Source organism: Xenopus tropicalis, chromosome 8 (genome assembly GCF_000004195.4).
Source record: "Xenopus tropicalis strain Nigerian chromosome 8, UCB_Xtro_10.0, whole genome shotgun sequence".
Taxonomy (NCBI): Eukaryota; Metazoa; Chordata; class Amphibia; order Anura; family Pipidae; genus Xenopus; species Xenopus tropicalis.
The window spans coordinates 29,256,775-29,272,093 of NC_030684.2; the positions used below are offsets into that span (position 1 = coordinate 29,256,775).

Consider the following 15,319-nt stretch of genomic DNA (forward strand, 5'->3'; position numbering starts at 1 on the left):
AATGTGCATTTTGTCAATTTACTATGATTATTATTGTATACTATTCCCCTCCCCCAAAAAAAGTTTTTTTAAAACTTCCACTGTAAGCAAATGTATCTTTCTGCAAAACATTTTTCCCAACTTTTCAACCAAATGCTTTAAGAAAAACTTGGTTACAAAATTCCTGTATGTTATATAGTTACATATGGTATATATCACATTTTACAAGAAATGTAAACAATTACTGGATTCCTGTAAAATGCAACAAACAGAGGCACAGTAGTCCTTTTTTTCCTCATTTAAGTGACAAGGCAGGTGGCACTTTAGTGTGACCTTTAGTGGCACTAGTTTATATTGACCCACACAAGCAGGAGCAACTGTTTAATGAAGGAACAGATGTAAAATACAAACAGAGGTTGGTTGAACCCAGCTAGAAGGGAAAATTAAATGTTATGAGGATAAGTTTGTGAGATTTTGTACCTGGGTTTTCTAAAAAATTTACCAAGCTGTGATGTTGCATTTAATACATTTTACAGAACTGTTCTACTCTTTATCTTAAATTAGCAAATGCACTGCCCTCCTGAAGTCACGCAGCTTAGGTACAAGTAAGTCCTTAAAGGTTCACTAGATCATTAATCTCTAAGAACCCATACCCAAATGTAGATTAATGTAGTATTTTTCCTGTACATAGGGTGCTTATAAGGATCAGTGACCTAAGGCCCTTGGAAAACCACAAAAAAATACACACGAATGCTGTAGTTTTATAATTGTTCTTTAAAATATCTGCATTTCAATATTCTGCAGCATGTCTGACCTGGGCAGCGCTGTTATTTAACAAAAAACCTTTATCATGAAATGACGCTGTTCAGGAGCAGTTTCTTTGTACAAAATGCTTTTCTGTCATCTGCTTCATCCTCACAAACTCAAATCAGAGTGAATTACTAAACCTCAAAGCAGAGCGGCTATCAAGCATGGATTAAGATCAAGTACTGCTTTTATTTGTACCTGTGCACTAAAAGCTTCCTTATAAGAGAAGGAATTCACATGCCTCATGCTATACACCCTTAAAACCAAAAATGGTTTCAACTCATGTATCCCAAACTGCTGGTGTACTAACATAGATGCAGATTTAAGAGCCTTCAATCCAACTTGCAGGCAACATATTTCAATTTCAATGATATTAAGTAGAGGTATGGGATCCCTTATCCGGAAACCCGTTATCCAGAAAGTTCCGAATTACGGAAAGGCCATCTCCCATAGGCTCTATTATAAGTAAATAATTCATATTTTTAAAAATGATTTCCTTTTTCTCTGTAATAATAAAACAGTACCTTGTACTTGATCCCAACTGAGATATAATTACTCCTTATTGGAGGCAAACCAAGCCTATTGGGTTTATTCAATATTTAAATTATTTTTAGCAGACTTATATTATGGAGATCCAAATAACAGAAAGATCCCTTATCCAGAAAACCCCAGGTCCCAAGCATTCTGGATAACAGGTCCCATACCTGTACCATCAGTGCAAGATAATCAAAAATGACTTCTGAGTGGTAGGATCTTAAGAGATACTAAAACAACCAGGCTAATTAAGGTGAGGAGGACTAGAAAATAGCCAAAAAGTCTTCAACACTAAAGGTCCCCATACACGGGCCAATTCTAGCTGCCTATATTGGTCCCTAAGACCGATTCGGCAGCTAATCGGCCCGTGTATGGGCACTACTGATGTGCCTGCCCGACCAATATCGGGCAAGATATCGATCGGGCAGGTTAAAAAATCTAGTCGGATCGGGGACGCATTGGCTCGTTGATGCAGTCCCCGGACCGACTTTGCCTATACCTGTCGTCAGGGCCAAACAATCGAATTAGCCTGGACTCTTACGATATCGCCCACCTGAAGGTGTATGGGTGTAAGGTGTAGGGGCTCATTCATTAAAGCACAAATTTTCGCCAATTTCGCCAACTAAGTCTCCCATAGGACTCAATGGCACTCTGCAGCTCCAACCCGGCCCAAGGAAAGTCTCCCATAGGGCTCAATGGCACTCTGCAGCTCCAACCTGGCCCAAGGAAAGTCTCCCATAGGGCTCAATGGCACTCTGCAGCTCCAACCTGGCCCAAGGAAAGTCTCCCATAGGGCTCAATGGCACTCTGCAGCTCCAACCCGGCCCAAGGAAAGTCTCCCATAGGGCTCAATGGCACTCTGCAGCTCCAACCCGGCCCAAGGAAAGTCTCCCATAGGGCTCAATGGCACTCTGCAGCTCCAACCCGGCCCAAGGAAAGTCTCCCATAGGGCTCAATGGCACTCTGCAGCTCCAACCCGGCCCAAGGAAAGTCTCCCATAGGGCTCAATGGCACTCTGCAGCTCCAACCTGACCAAAAGATAGTCACAATACCGAAGCTTGAATGAATTCTGAAAAAGTCTATTACTTTTAGTAATTCTTCATTTAATTTTTGGGGCCTATTTATTTTGCTAAGTAAAATTAAATTCACCGGAAAAACGTTGTAAAATTAATGGAGAAGTTCGCTGTCGGAACACCAGATTTTACACCGTTGTTCCATGCAAGTACCGGCCAAAGAAAAAACACATAATGATTACCAAACAAGTCCAGTTGCTTTAAATTTATTTATACTAGATATACCATGACCTGGATGAACGAAAATCTTCATAGACAACACATAAAAAGTATGCCGATTTTACTGCAAAGCCTGGCAATGTGTGGCAAAGTTTGTCACCGTTTTTTACACAAATCTGCCCCTTAGTATTGAGTACTCTGTTACTCTACGATGGTTTGCAATGTTTTTAAATGTTATACATTTGGTTTCTCTTATTACCAATATCTAGCTTGGAAATTCAATGCTATTTGTTTTTAATGGTACCTCTTACCCTATTACAGGGCAACAATTTGGAATTCAGGGTGGACAATGAATAGAACCGGACCTCTACAGAACGATAAGCAATGATAAAAAAAAAAAATTAAAAAAAATCTCAACTGAAATGTTGCTATGAAAAGGGCAATCTTTAATACACTAAAAAGTTACTTTAAAGGTGATCCTTCGCTAGTAGTCTGTCAGACTTTGTTACAAATTATATATGGATCAGCAATTAAAAATAAGAAATAAATCAAATTAACATTCTTTTTTTTACCCCAACAGCTATACAACATTTTCAGATGAATGCTGGAAACAGGCAGAATGGGAATTCTAATAACATCTATGGGAGAATTAGGAAAATGGCAAAATTTGTGCAAACTTTTGCTAAATGCACATGGCGTCACCATGCATTTTTTCACCACATATTTTCTTGCGAAAAATGCACTGGAGTCAAAGGACATTTTTCTTGCATATTTTTCTCAAGCCAAATGCATTGAAGTTATTTTTTCCCACCAAATGCACTGGCGTCAAAGGGCATTTTTGCTCTACGTTTTTTCAAAACATTTTTTGCGACTTGCAAAACCACTGATTTTGCCACAAATTTGTAGGACAACCAACCAAAAGGTTGCTTAGAATAGATCTCAAAAAGGTATTAAAAAGGTAAACATCATAAAAAAGTAAACATATTTCCATTTTGTAGTGAAATGCAGCGTTGTCAACTGATGAGCAAGCATATGTATCATACATTTCAGAGCTAACATACAGAAAGCAGGATAACAAGAGATTTGATTTGCACAGCACTAAAATACAGAAAATATCTCATTCTCTGTATGAAGACTTATTATTTACATTCTTTTTATCTCTGTGGGATTTCAAAATATATTTTAAGGCTTTAGGACAGAATGAGAGGATATGGAAAGAATGAAAAAAAAAAATCAAATATTTTAGCATGACTAGTTTTTTACAAGTTTTGTATTGTTATTATGTTATGGCACTCACAGGCAGCATAGGGCAGGCAGAGTATGGCACACACAGGCAGTATAGGGCAGGCAGAGTATGGCACACACAGGCAGTATAGGGCAGGCAGAGCATGGCACACACAGGCAGCACAGGGCAGGCAGAGCATGGCACACACAGGCAGCACAGGGCAGGCAGAGCATGGCACACACAGGCAGCACAGGGCAGGCAGAGCATGGCACACACAGGCAGCAAAGGGCAGGCAGAGCATGGCACACACAGGCAGCACAGGGCAGGCAGAGCATGGCACACACAGGCAGCAAAGGGCAGGCAGAGCATGGCACACACAGGCAGCAAAGGGCAGGCAGAGTATCACACACAGGCAGCATAGGGCAGGCAGAGTATGGCACACACAGGTCACATAGGGCAGGCAGAGTATGACACACACAGGCAGCATAGGGCAGGCAGAGTATGGCACACACAAGCAGCATAGGGCAGGCAGAGTATGGCACACACAGGCAGCATAGGACAGGCAGAGTATGGTACACACAGGCAGCATAGGGCAGGCAGAGTATGGCACACACAGGCAGCATAGGGCAGGCAGATATGACACACACAGGCAAGGTAGGGCAGACAGAGCATGACACACACAGCTAATGTAAGGCAGGCATAGTATGGCACACACAGGCAGGGTAGGGATAGTCCCTAAGGTGTGTAATTATGTGCTGGAAGTTGCTGTGCTACCCACAGGGAAGGAGGAGCCATAAGGGTATGATGTTATTCTTTAACATATGAATGAAGGATGATATCCCTATTGTGAGCACAAACCATTTTTGCAGCGCTAACACCATTAATGTGGGTATGGTCCTAAAAGCTCTTGTGATAACATGGGTGTGGATTGAAGTGGGTGCAGTTTATAAAGGGGGAATGGTAATAACTGGCTTCCATTATCGACCTTCCACCATGTAGGTCAGGAAAATTCCACCCCTCGGTACCTCAGAAGTTGGACAGCACTGCCATAGGGGTTTTTCTGTGATGAGCTTTAATGTCACATTTAATAAAAAAATCCCCCCCTAATTGATTTTGTTTGCTTTTCTGAAGTCAATCTTTCTTCCTCCAACACAGGCCTCTGTATATAACAGCACAGTAAGTACCAAAGCATAACTTAATCACAACTGATCTGATCCTGAGAGTATAATAGGAGAGTATATTATTAACAGTATCCCTTTAACAAAATTGTAGTATTATGCCCATGGCAATTTAGTTCTGTGTTCTCCTCCTTCCAAGACTCAAGGGTGAGTCTGTGAAAGGGCAGATCTGTCTGCATGTTCCAATTCACTATTTTGTTATCCGAGAAATACTCTTGGAAAGTAAGATGGGCTGCAGGAATTATCACACCCCCCATCTGTGACAGGCAGCTGTTCTGGGACAGGAGCCTGATGACACCAGACACACTGTGAGCTCCAAACTCCACTAAATGTCTTGTATATAATTAACATAACATCTGTCCTACTTAATAAAACAATCTGAGTTACACTCTTGTAACCGCTAAAGTAATTCGAGATTGTCTGACTTGGGAGGGAAATGCTTATACCAGTCTAACCACGGGGCCTGAGAGAACCTTATTTGCGTATGGCAGGTAGGTGTTGTAGAATTCCCCTCGATCACACTGAGATTTCACTTAGACTTTAAGAACCATTTAACCTATTAAGAAACAGAACTACCAGCAATAAAAAGCACTCATGGAGTGGCAAAGCCCATTCAGTCAACATGCTAAACATCATTCAATTTAACTGCTTGGCTTCGCTTTAAATGCATATAACCAACCCTGATCATTAGCAGTTACTATACAAAGTAAAAATAGTAATGGGATTGTAGAAAAACTAGGCCCCTTAAACAATACAACCAGTAGGATGTAAACCCCCAAAATACAAAATTTTAAAATAAAAAATATATTTTTAAATGTAATACAGGTATCGGACCCCTTATCCGGAAAACCCGAAAAAAAAATCAGCGCACCAGAGGTCACCCCTTTAGATTAGAGGAAAGGAGCTTCCATTTGAAGCAGCGTAGGTGGTTTTTCACGGTGAGGGCAGTGAGGTTATGGAATGCCCTTCCTAGTGATGTGGTAATGGCAGATTCTGTTAATGCCTTTAAGAGGGGCCTGGATGAGTTCTTGATCAATCAGAATATCCAAGGCTATTGTGATACTAATATCTACAGTTAGTACTAGTGGTTGTATATATAGTGTATGTATGTGAGTGTATAGATTGGTAGGTGTGGGTTGGGTTGAACTTGATGGACACTGGTCTTTTTTCAACCCTATGTAACTATGTAACTATGTAAATTATCCAGAAGGTTCCAAATTACGGAAAGGCCATCTCCCATAAATTCTATTGTAATCAAATAATTCACATTTTTAAAAATTATTTAATTTTCTATCTAATAATAAAAAAGTAGCTTGTACTTGTTTCCAATTAAGATATAATTAATCCTTATTGGAGCCTAAACAGTCCTGTTTGGTTTAATTACTGTTTAAATAATTTTATTAGCAAACTTTAGGTAGGAGATCTGAATTACAGATCCCCAGGTCCCGAGCATTCTGGATAACGGGTCCAATACCTGTACTTAATATAGTAGATAAACGTGATATAACAAGTTGATATATCACGTTTATCTAGTAGATATAAACTTGATATATCAAACATCTATTGTTCAGGTATGGGATATGTTATCCAAAAACCGGTTATCCAGAATATGATATATACTGTATATACTGTATATAGATATATAATAAGGAAACAGTGCCTTGTACAGGTATGGGACCTGTTATCCAAATGTTTGGGACCTGGGGTTTTCCGGATAAGGGATCGTTCTGTAATTTGGATCTCCATTACTTAAGTTTGTTAAAAATCATTTAATATTGAGTAAACCCAATAGGATTGTTTTGCCCCCAATAAGGATTAATTAAAGGAGACATATCCTATAAAAATTAAGAATGTACCAGTGAATTATACTCTCCTCTCCTCTAGATATAGAAGGAATGTGCTTAAGAAAGATTTTTTTCAGACTGATTTATTGAGAAATTCCACCAAAACCCCTCTAGTCCCGCCCACCCGTTCCACTTCCTGCTGGCTGAATTCTCTGTATGCGCAGGGGAGCCGGCGGCCCTCCGTACACTGCACTGTAGGATAGGAACCAATCAGCAGCTAGGCTGACCTGATAGGGAACTGAAGCCTGTCTTTGCTTGTGTGAGTGCAGGGCTGTGATTGGCTCTCCCCCTCCTGCTGTGCTTCTGGCAGGGACCGTTAGGGCACGCGCACTCTTCATTTCAAACTCGGACAGAGAACTGATAGGATCTATAGGGAGCTCCAATATTTGGGCCATTTTTACAGATAGGATTCATTTTTAGCACAAAGTGAAACCAGCACTGTATATTATTCATAATTGCCTACAAAATTAGTTTTTTTTCCCAGTACAAGGTACTGTTTATTATTACAGAGAAAAAGGAAATCATTTTTAAACATTAGAATTATTTGCTTATAATGGAGTCTATGGGAGATGGCCTTTCCGTAATTTGGAACTTTCTGGATAACGGGTTTCTAAATAAGGGATCCCATACTTGTACTTGATCCCAACTAACATAATTAATCCTTCTTGGAGGCAAAACAATCCTATTGTGTTTATTTCATGTTTAAATAATTTTTAGCAGACTTAAGGTATGGAGATATAAATTATTGGAAAACCCCAGGTCCCAAGCACCCAAGCATTCTGGATAATAGTTTCCATACCTGTAGCACAATCATAAAGTGGCTGCTAGTGACACTATAATGTGACTTTATAGCAGGCTGATCAATCACTGTGTGATTGTGATACAATACATTTGATTGATGCTTGATATATACAGTCTCAGATAATATATGAATGTATGTAGCTTGAACCAATTTATTTGTTTTTTTCTTTTTGGTCAAAATCAATTCAGTGGCTAAGCACTAGAAAACTGTAAAAACAGAAATGCAAAAAACAGCTCAATCAGTGTTTTATATCTCAGAGAAACTCTTGCAATCTTAAGAAAATTAGTGGTAGCAATGTGTTACTGGACGATTGTGCAAATTTACGCAGTGTCATTAAATGAGCCCTAGAGTTTTTAACGTGGTTAAAGTTTTTTTTGCTGTAGAAACTGTGAATTCAAATATGTGTTGAGATTTATTAAACACAAAAAACTAAATGATAAAAGCTATCAAATCACTGTAGAAGTCAGTGGGAGGTATATTTTCCAAATTCAGGTTATTTTAAAATATGAGTTTTTCTAAACAAGTTCCAACTTTGCAGACTCTTTGAAAATTATGAATGAAAGGTGTTTTTAATATAATCAACCTTTGTACATAATTTCGAGGGATTGAGTTTTTGAGATTTGTGGTTTTTCATTAAAAAATTTACATTTTCGAGTTTTTGAATTCAGAAAGAACTTTAAAGTTCCATTTTTGGGTAGGCAAATCTGCCTCCTATCTTTCAAAAAACTAATTTTTCATCAGCAACAATAAGACAAAGTGAGACAAACAATAAATGCCAAATCAATTGCCATTTCTGATTCCACAATTAATGTATACCAAAAGCTTTTGAAAATACAGGTATGGGATCCCTTATCAGGAAACCCATTATCCAGAAAGCTCCAAATTGTGGAAAGCCTGTCTCCCATAGACTCCATTTTAATCAAATAATTCAGAATTTTAAAACTGATTTCCTTTTTCTCTGTAGTAACAAAAAACGTCCAGTAATATAAAAAAGTTCTGAAATTATTTATTTTTGTCTCATTTTTGTACAGCACAGGAACCGGACATTTTATCAGGGGTGTGTAGACTTTTTATATCCACTGTAAATAATCCTTATTGGATGCAAAACAATCCTATTGGGTTTAATTAATGGTTTATTGATTTTTTAGTAGATTTAAGGCGGGGGTCCCCAACCTTTCTTACACATGTCAAATGTAAAAAGACTTGGAGAGTAACACAAGCTTCATAAAAGTTCATGGAGGTGCCAAAATTGGGCTAAGATTGGCTATTAGGCAGCCCCTATGCACACTGTCAGCTTACAGGCGGCTTTATTTGGTAATAAATCTTGTTTTTATTGAACCAAAACTTGCCATCAAGCCGGGAATACAAAAATAACTACCTCATTTGGGTGCACTGAGAGCAACATCCAAGGGGTTGGGGAGCCACATGTTGCTCACGAGCCACTTGTTGGGGATCACTGACTTAAGGTATGGAGATCCAAATTACGGAAAGACCCCTTATCCAGAATACCATTGGTCCCAAGCATTCTGGATAACGGGTCCTATACCTGTACTGCCTATTTTAAACAGGGATTTGATTTTTATTGGAGATTATTTGTTCACTTCAGATGCATGTAGTATCTTTATTAAATTATTTTTATATAATTTACTGTTTGCCATTTGGTAAGAAAAAAGTAAACAATTCCACTGGATTTACAAAGATCTATTTCTGAGTCTGAATATCCCCATTAAACTTGCATTGTTTTAATGTTCATGCAATACTCCTTAATTTTCATGGATTAACAATTTAGTAGGGCGTTAGAGCTCTGCACTGCCACTGAACTCTAATATCCCCCCCAAAACTGTAATGTTTAGCTGCTCAAAGCAGTCTAACACATTCTGACAAATTAACACATTGATTTGAACAAACACTTTCCTGAATGTCTACACTACAAATTAGTGTTTTGTATTTGTGAAAGAAATAGACCTGCTGGGAATCATTTCCGATTCCCCAGTTTGAATTTTAGTAAATCTGCTAATATGTATCACATGTCAATGAATAGAAATATATAGGGTATAGGAATTAATCCCTAAAATGGCTAACAATATCAACAATAATAATGACAACAGCAAAAATAATGCTATAATAATAATAATTCTATTAACTATTAACCTTAAACCACCTCGGGAAGTCAATGTTATATTATCCAAAGAAGGGTTGTTGTGGATTCTGATGGAATAAAAGGCCACAATACCTGAAACTCAATGCTGATACAAAAGTTGTTGTTGTTGTTGTGATCTTTCTGCCAATGTCACTTCCTGACACAATCTGAAACTGTACTGGCTCAGTCAGATCCTTGACTACAGCTTAAACATATTTCCTGTCTGCCCACTGAAAGAGATATGCAGGAAATTATGGATCAGTTATCATTCTCCACATGATGCAAACTTGGCTCAGTGTGGCAATAAGCTTAGTGCAACTTCTATGAAAACATGCCAGGCTAAAATCTTCACATAACTATTAGCTGCCCTCCATGTTAACTCTTTTGAGGTGTCATTACTCTAGTTTATACCACAGGAACATTCCCTAGCATTGGTATTCTTCCCTTTTATTTTTATAGACCATGAAAATGTATCCTCCAATGGAATATTGAATCTAGCTCCACAACTGGTTATATAACTTTTAGGCATACACAAGAACATATGGTTTAGTGGGAACATTATTTTTTATTGATATAGCACTGGCACATTTATGCAGCCCTGCAGAACAGAGTTCAAACCATGGAGCCAAGAAGCCACCCATTGCTCCAGTGTCCCCTTGTCCAATTTGTAGCATGAACCACTGGTGTCCTACATTACGTACTCTCATTTCACACAGAACACCTATTACAGATATAGCACCTATTATACAGAGTGCCTGGTACCTGGGGTTATCCAGATAAAGGGTTTCTTTGTAGTTTGGATAAACAAGTAAAACATTGATTAAACAAAAAGTGAAGAATCGTAGTCAAAATCAGAAAGTCAATCAATAGGTACGCTTACGCTTAGCAAGGATCTAGAAAACACAGAACCAGCTTGGGCAACTTGAAATGAACAGAGTAGTGCCTTTTAAGTTTCAATTTGGTGCAAGTGGTGATGTCAACGCGTCTGTTGACGTCATGACATGGCGCCTGCGTTACTGTGCACCGGACGCGTCTATGAAGCCTGCGCGCAGGAGCCCGGGGGCAGGTAGGGACTTATGCTGGTCACCTTGGGGCTCCTTACAGCTGCTTGACAGCATTGGCCCCCACCTTAAGCTGTGTCACTTCTGTTCCCAGCAGCCATCTTGGTGATTAGCAAACAGTACATGCATACTGGCACCTAAACTGGGATATTGGGGTAGCCTGGCCCAACATGGCACTGTAGTGCAGAGGATGGGCCCTTTATTCATTTTTTCCCCATGAATAAGGTATTTAGCTCCTTAAATCTTGCTAAAGAAGTGTATAGTTTTCCTAGGCAATCTAAAATTACCCTTCATGAAATGCCCCTAAAGTGAAATGACGGCAAATTAAATGCAAGATCCTTCTGGCAAAATCATTCTCCCAAGGCTCAAGTAGCCATGGGACTTGGTTTGATGGCACACAGACATATTTAATAAGAGCTAAAAGACAAATTCATAAAAAAAGTGTTGGTAAAAAGACATCTAAAAGACAAAATCTGAAAACTGACAAATTGAAAAAGACAAATTCAACTTGTGTTCTAATCATCATTTTAATGGTTCTACAAACTCTTGAAAAATTCAAACAACTTGAAATGATAAAAATTGCTTACATTTTTCCTAGGACAACTCCCATTGACTGCTATAAGCTAAAAGGGTTGAGGAGACCGCCTCATACGTATGCAAATAAGTCATAACAGGATTCTGGGAAGAAATTCTTTAAGGCTCTTAGAAAAGTCCCATTTACCTGGGCTTGTCCCATTTACATGGGTTTATCCTATAGACTAATGCTTACCCACTGGGTTTTCAATGCAATAGCTGATCAGATTCCCAACTACAGAGCGGTTTCGCCCTTCTTGGGGCTCATCAGTGTAGTGCAGGGTTTTCTGATCAGCTTAGGTAGAGCCAGGAGTGGGGATTCACAAACAAGTCAAAAGGGTTGAGGAGACCGCCTCATATGTATGCAAATAACTCATAACAGGATTCTGGGAAGAAATTCCTTAAAGGAACAGTAACACCAAAAAATGAAAGAGCTTTAAAGTAATGAAAATATAATGCACTGTTGCCCTGCACTGGTAAAACTGGTGTGTTTGCTACAGTAACACTACTATAATTTATATAATAAGCTGCCGTGTAGCCACGGGGGCAGCCATTCAAGCTGGAAAAAAGGAGAAAAGGCGCAGGTTACATAGCAGATAACAGATAAGTTCTGTAGAATACAATAGTGTTTTATCTGTTATCTGCTATGTGCCTTTTCTCCTTTGAATGGCTGCCTCCATGGCTACACAGCAGCTTATTTATATAAATTATAGTAGACTTTCTGAAGTAAACACACAACTTTTACCAGTGCAGGGCAGCAGCACATTATATTTTAGTTACTTTTATACACTTTCATTTTTTGGTATTACTGTTCCTTTAAGGCTCTTAGAAAAGTCCCATTTACATGGGTTAATCCTATAGACTAATGCTAACCCACTGGGTCCAGGATCCAGGATAACAGCTGATCAGATTCCCAAATACCCTTTTAGATTGTTCGTGAATCCCCACTCCTGGCTCTACCTAAGCTGATCAGAAAACCCTGCACTACACTGATGAGCCCCAAGAAGGGCGAAACCGGTCTGTAGTTGGGAATCTGATCAGCTATTATCCTGGTTTTTGCATTGAAAACCCAGTGGGTGAGCATTAGTCTATAGGATAAACCCATGTAAATGGGACTTTTCTAAGAGCCTTAAGGAATTTCTTCCCAGAATCCTGTTATGACTTATTGACTGCTATACAAACTCGTAAGATTTAAATGCCAAAGTTTTACACTGGAGTGATTTTTTGCACTTAATAAATATTGAACATTCAAGTTTTGGAAACCCTTATTTGAAATCATGAGTATGAGCACAAACAAGTGAAAAAATTAAATTGCGGCAAAAATTCAAACATAAATAAATCAGCCCCTATAGGTACAGCTGGAACAGCACTATTGTTTATGATAACCATCAACTAAAAGCTGTAGTAGTCTAACTTCCGGATGTCCGACCAAATGCCTGCAGACTATTATTTATCTGTTTTGGAGTTTGTGAATTCGAGATCGTTTTTCTAATTCAAATAAACTTGCATTTCTAAAGCTTGCTTATTTATTAATAAGGAAAACTAAAAAAAAAAAAAAAAAGTCTCAAATTTCCAAGTCTACAAACTCAAAAAAACCTTTAAAAACTAAAAAATCAAATTGAATATTTGACTTGACTTTGCCTAGGACAAATCCCATTGACTTAACATAAACTCAAAAGCTTTTACATGCCAGTTGAGTTGAGTTTTAATTTTTTTTGCACTTAATAAATATCCGACATTCAAGTTTTTGAACCATATTTCAAATTTAAGTTTTTCTAGCGCAAAAGAATCTTGAAAAAATTCAAATTTGAACGTTGATAAATCAGAATTATAAATAATTATTGCAAGCAGTAGGCATTTTTCTGTTTGCGTTGATTTGCACTTTGGCTTGCTATTTAGGAGAGATCATCCTAAATGCAAAAAGGTAAACTTCCAATTGCCTCCATAACTCCAAAGATGCCCCCGGAAATTCATTACATAAATGGAGTACAATATGAATTCAGAACTCCACAAGACTGATATGGCACTGGCAAATACACCTGCAGAATGCACAAGATTAGGAAAATGTCTATTTATGTCTGTTTGCTACTATGTTTGCTACTACTTTGTTGTAAATCTTACTTCAATGCAACTTAAGCTTTGCCCTTACTGACCGAGTTCTATTTATAAAGAATTTCATCCACTTCTACCAAAACATAACAATGAAATTAATTTACCAGGTCATTCTAGGTAAAACCCCATTATTTCCAGTAGAAAAGTAAATGACTTCAATGAGAAAAGGAGTAATTGATATTTTACCAACCAGAAGCCATTAAAGTATCATTAGAATAATGGAATTTCAACTGCATCTTACTACATTGACCATATTTCCATTACCACTCTAACTACTTCAGCAGATATTTTAAAGCTATTTAAGTATGCATTAAACACTGGTGGAACACAGTGGGCGCAAATAGTTTCACCTCTTTGTGAAACAGCCTTACATGTCCTGATAAATGTCTTTTCTTCAGAAAGCTACAAGCATCACAATGGTAAATACCAACCAACAGCAAAAATAATTAGATGCAATTTACTCAAGTAACAAAGAAGCACTGAGGATTACACAAAACATTTCTGCCAAAAAAAAAGATTCCTCACTGCATTACGTGGCCATTTACAGAGAAAGAGGAAATGATGACTAATAGGAGATATGAATCAAGAGTTTTCTGATGTACAAATGCAACACACTTGCAAACTACTTTGTCTGTCATGCTTATAGATACATGCCTTATAAATATATGCCAGAAATTCTTATCCATTTGAACACTATCCAGCGACAAGCTAATACAATGAAAAGTGGAAAAAAATGCACCATATCAAAATAAACCTGCAATGTAATGTCCATACAAAACCAGCTCAGAATATCGGGTCAGACTCAGATCTGTAATTTACCAATAAATGTGGATAAGATTCAGTAAGTTCTCAATTTACGGACCCTAAGAGCAATATAAGTCAGTGGCTGCATGTAATTCTTATGTGATCAAGACAGTTCCAACCCTAGTGAGTCTAGCTACCGTCAGTAATATCCAGTAAGTCAAGAGGGTATAGACAGAATTTAAACCAGAATTTACCTAGTCCTCTCCACAATGTTGGTCTGGTGCACATAACTTCAACGGAGCAGCACCTACTAAATGTACAGCATTTAAAGGGGTAGTAATGATGCATGATATAGACAGTGTTGAACTGGGGTGTCCGGAGCCCACTGGGGCAGCCAGCTAGAAGGCCCCCAACTCAGCCATGGAGGGACCTGAATCCCCACGGCTACACACGTACCTCCTAGCCACATCATTCCCCTCTCCCCCCGCACAATGTGTGCAACTGAGTCGCACCAACTTCTTTGCCGCTGCCTGCAGTCCAAGCAGCGGTTCTGAGGTGGCGGGGCACATGACAGCCTATTGGGTTTTCTTCAGTGTCCTGCAAGCCCAGTTCAATGTTGGATGGAGGCACTGATATTATGAGACACTTTGTAGTGGTCTTCATTTTTTATCTTTGATAGTTTTTGAATTATATGGCTTCTTCTTTAGCAGCTAGCTCGTAGCTATGGTCAAATTTAATCTTGCAAATAGCGAGCGGTTTAAATACAAGACAGGATGAATAGGAGAGGCCTGAATAGAAAGATAAGGAAGAAATGGTAACAGTAACAACAAAATGGAATGTTGTAGAATCACAGACCAATAGCAACATTTTTTTTGATTCAATAACTCCATTTGAAAACTGGAACAAGGCATCAGATAATAGCAAATAATGTAAAAACTGTGATTATGATTATTTGATATTACATAGTTACATAGGGTTACATAGTAAACCCTGCATATGCAAACCTATACTGACCTATCTATACACTCACATACATAAACTATATACAGGTATTGGACCCCTTATCCGGAAACCCGTTATCCAGAAAG

The 15,319-nt window shown here is 38.4% G+C and overlaps 1 protein-coding gene across 2 annotated transcripts in view; it reads right to left on the reverse strand.

The window, feature by feature from the left end:
- nek6 (NIMA-related kinase 6) overlaps window positions 1-15,319 on the reverse strand; it is a 135,699-nt gene that overhangs the window by 92,790 nt on the left and 27,590 nt on the right. Inside the window, exon 2 of one of the 2 annotated variants that reach the window (XM_012953020.3) lies at window positions 9,835-9,971. The exons of the other annotated variant lie outside the window; for it this stretch is intronic. The gene's annotated coding sequence lies outside the window, so the exon portion shown is untranslated. The remainder of the gene's footprint in view (window positions 1-9,834; window positions 9,972-15,319) is intronic. 2 annotated transcript variants of the gene reach the window in all.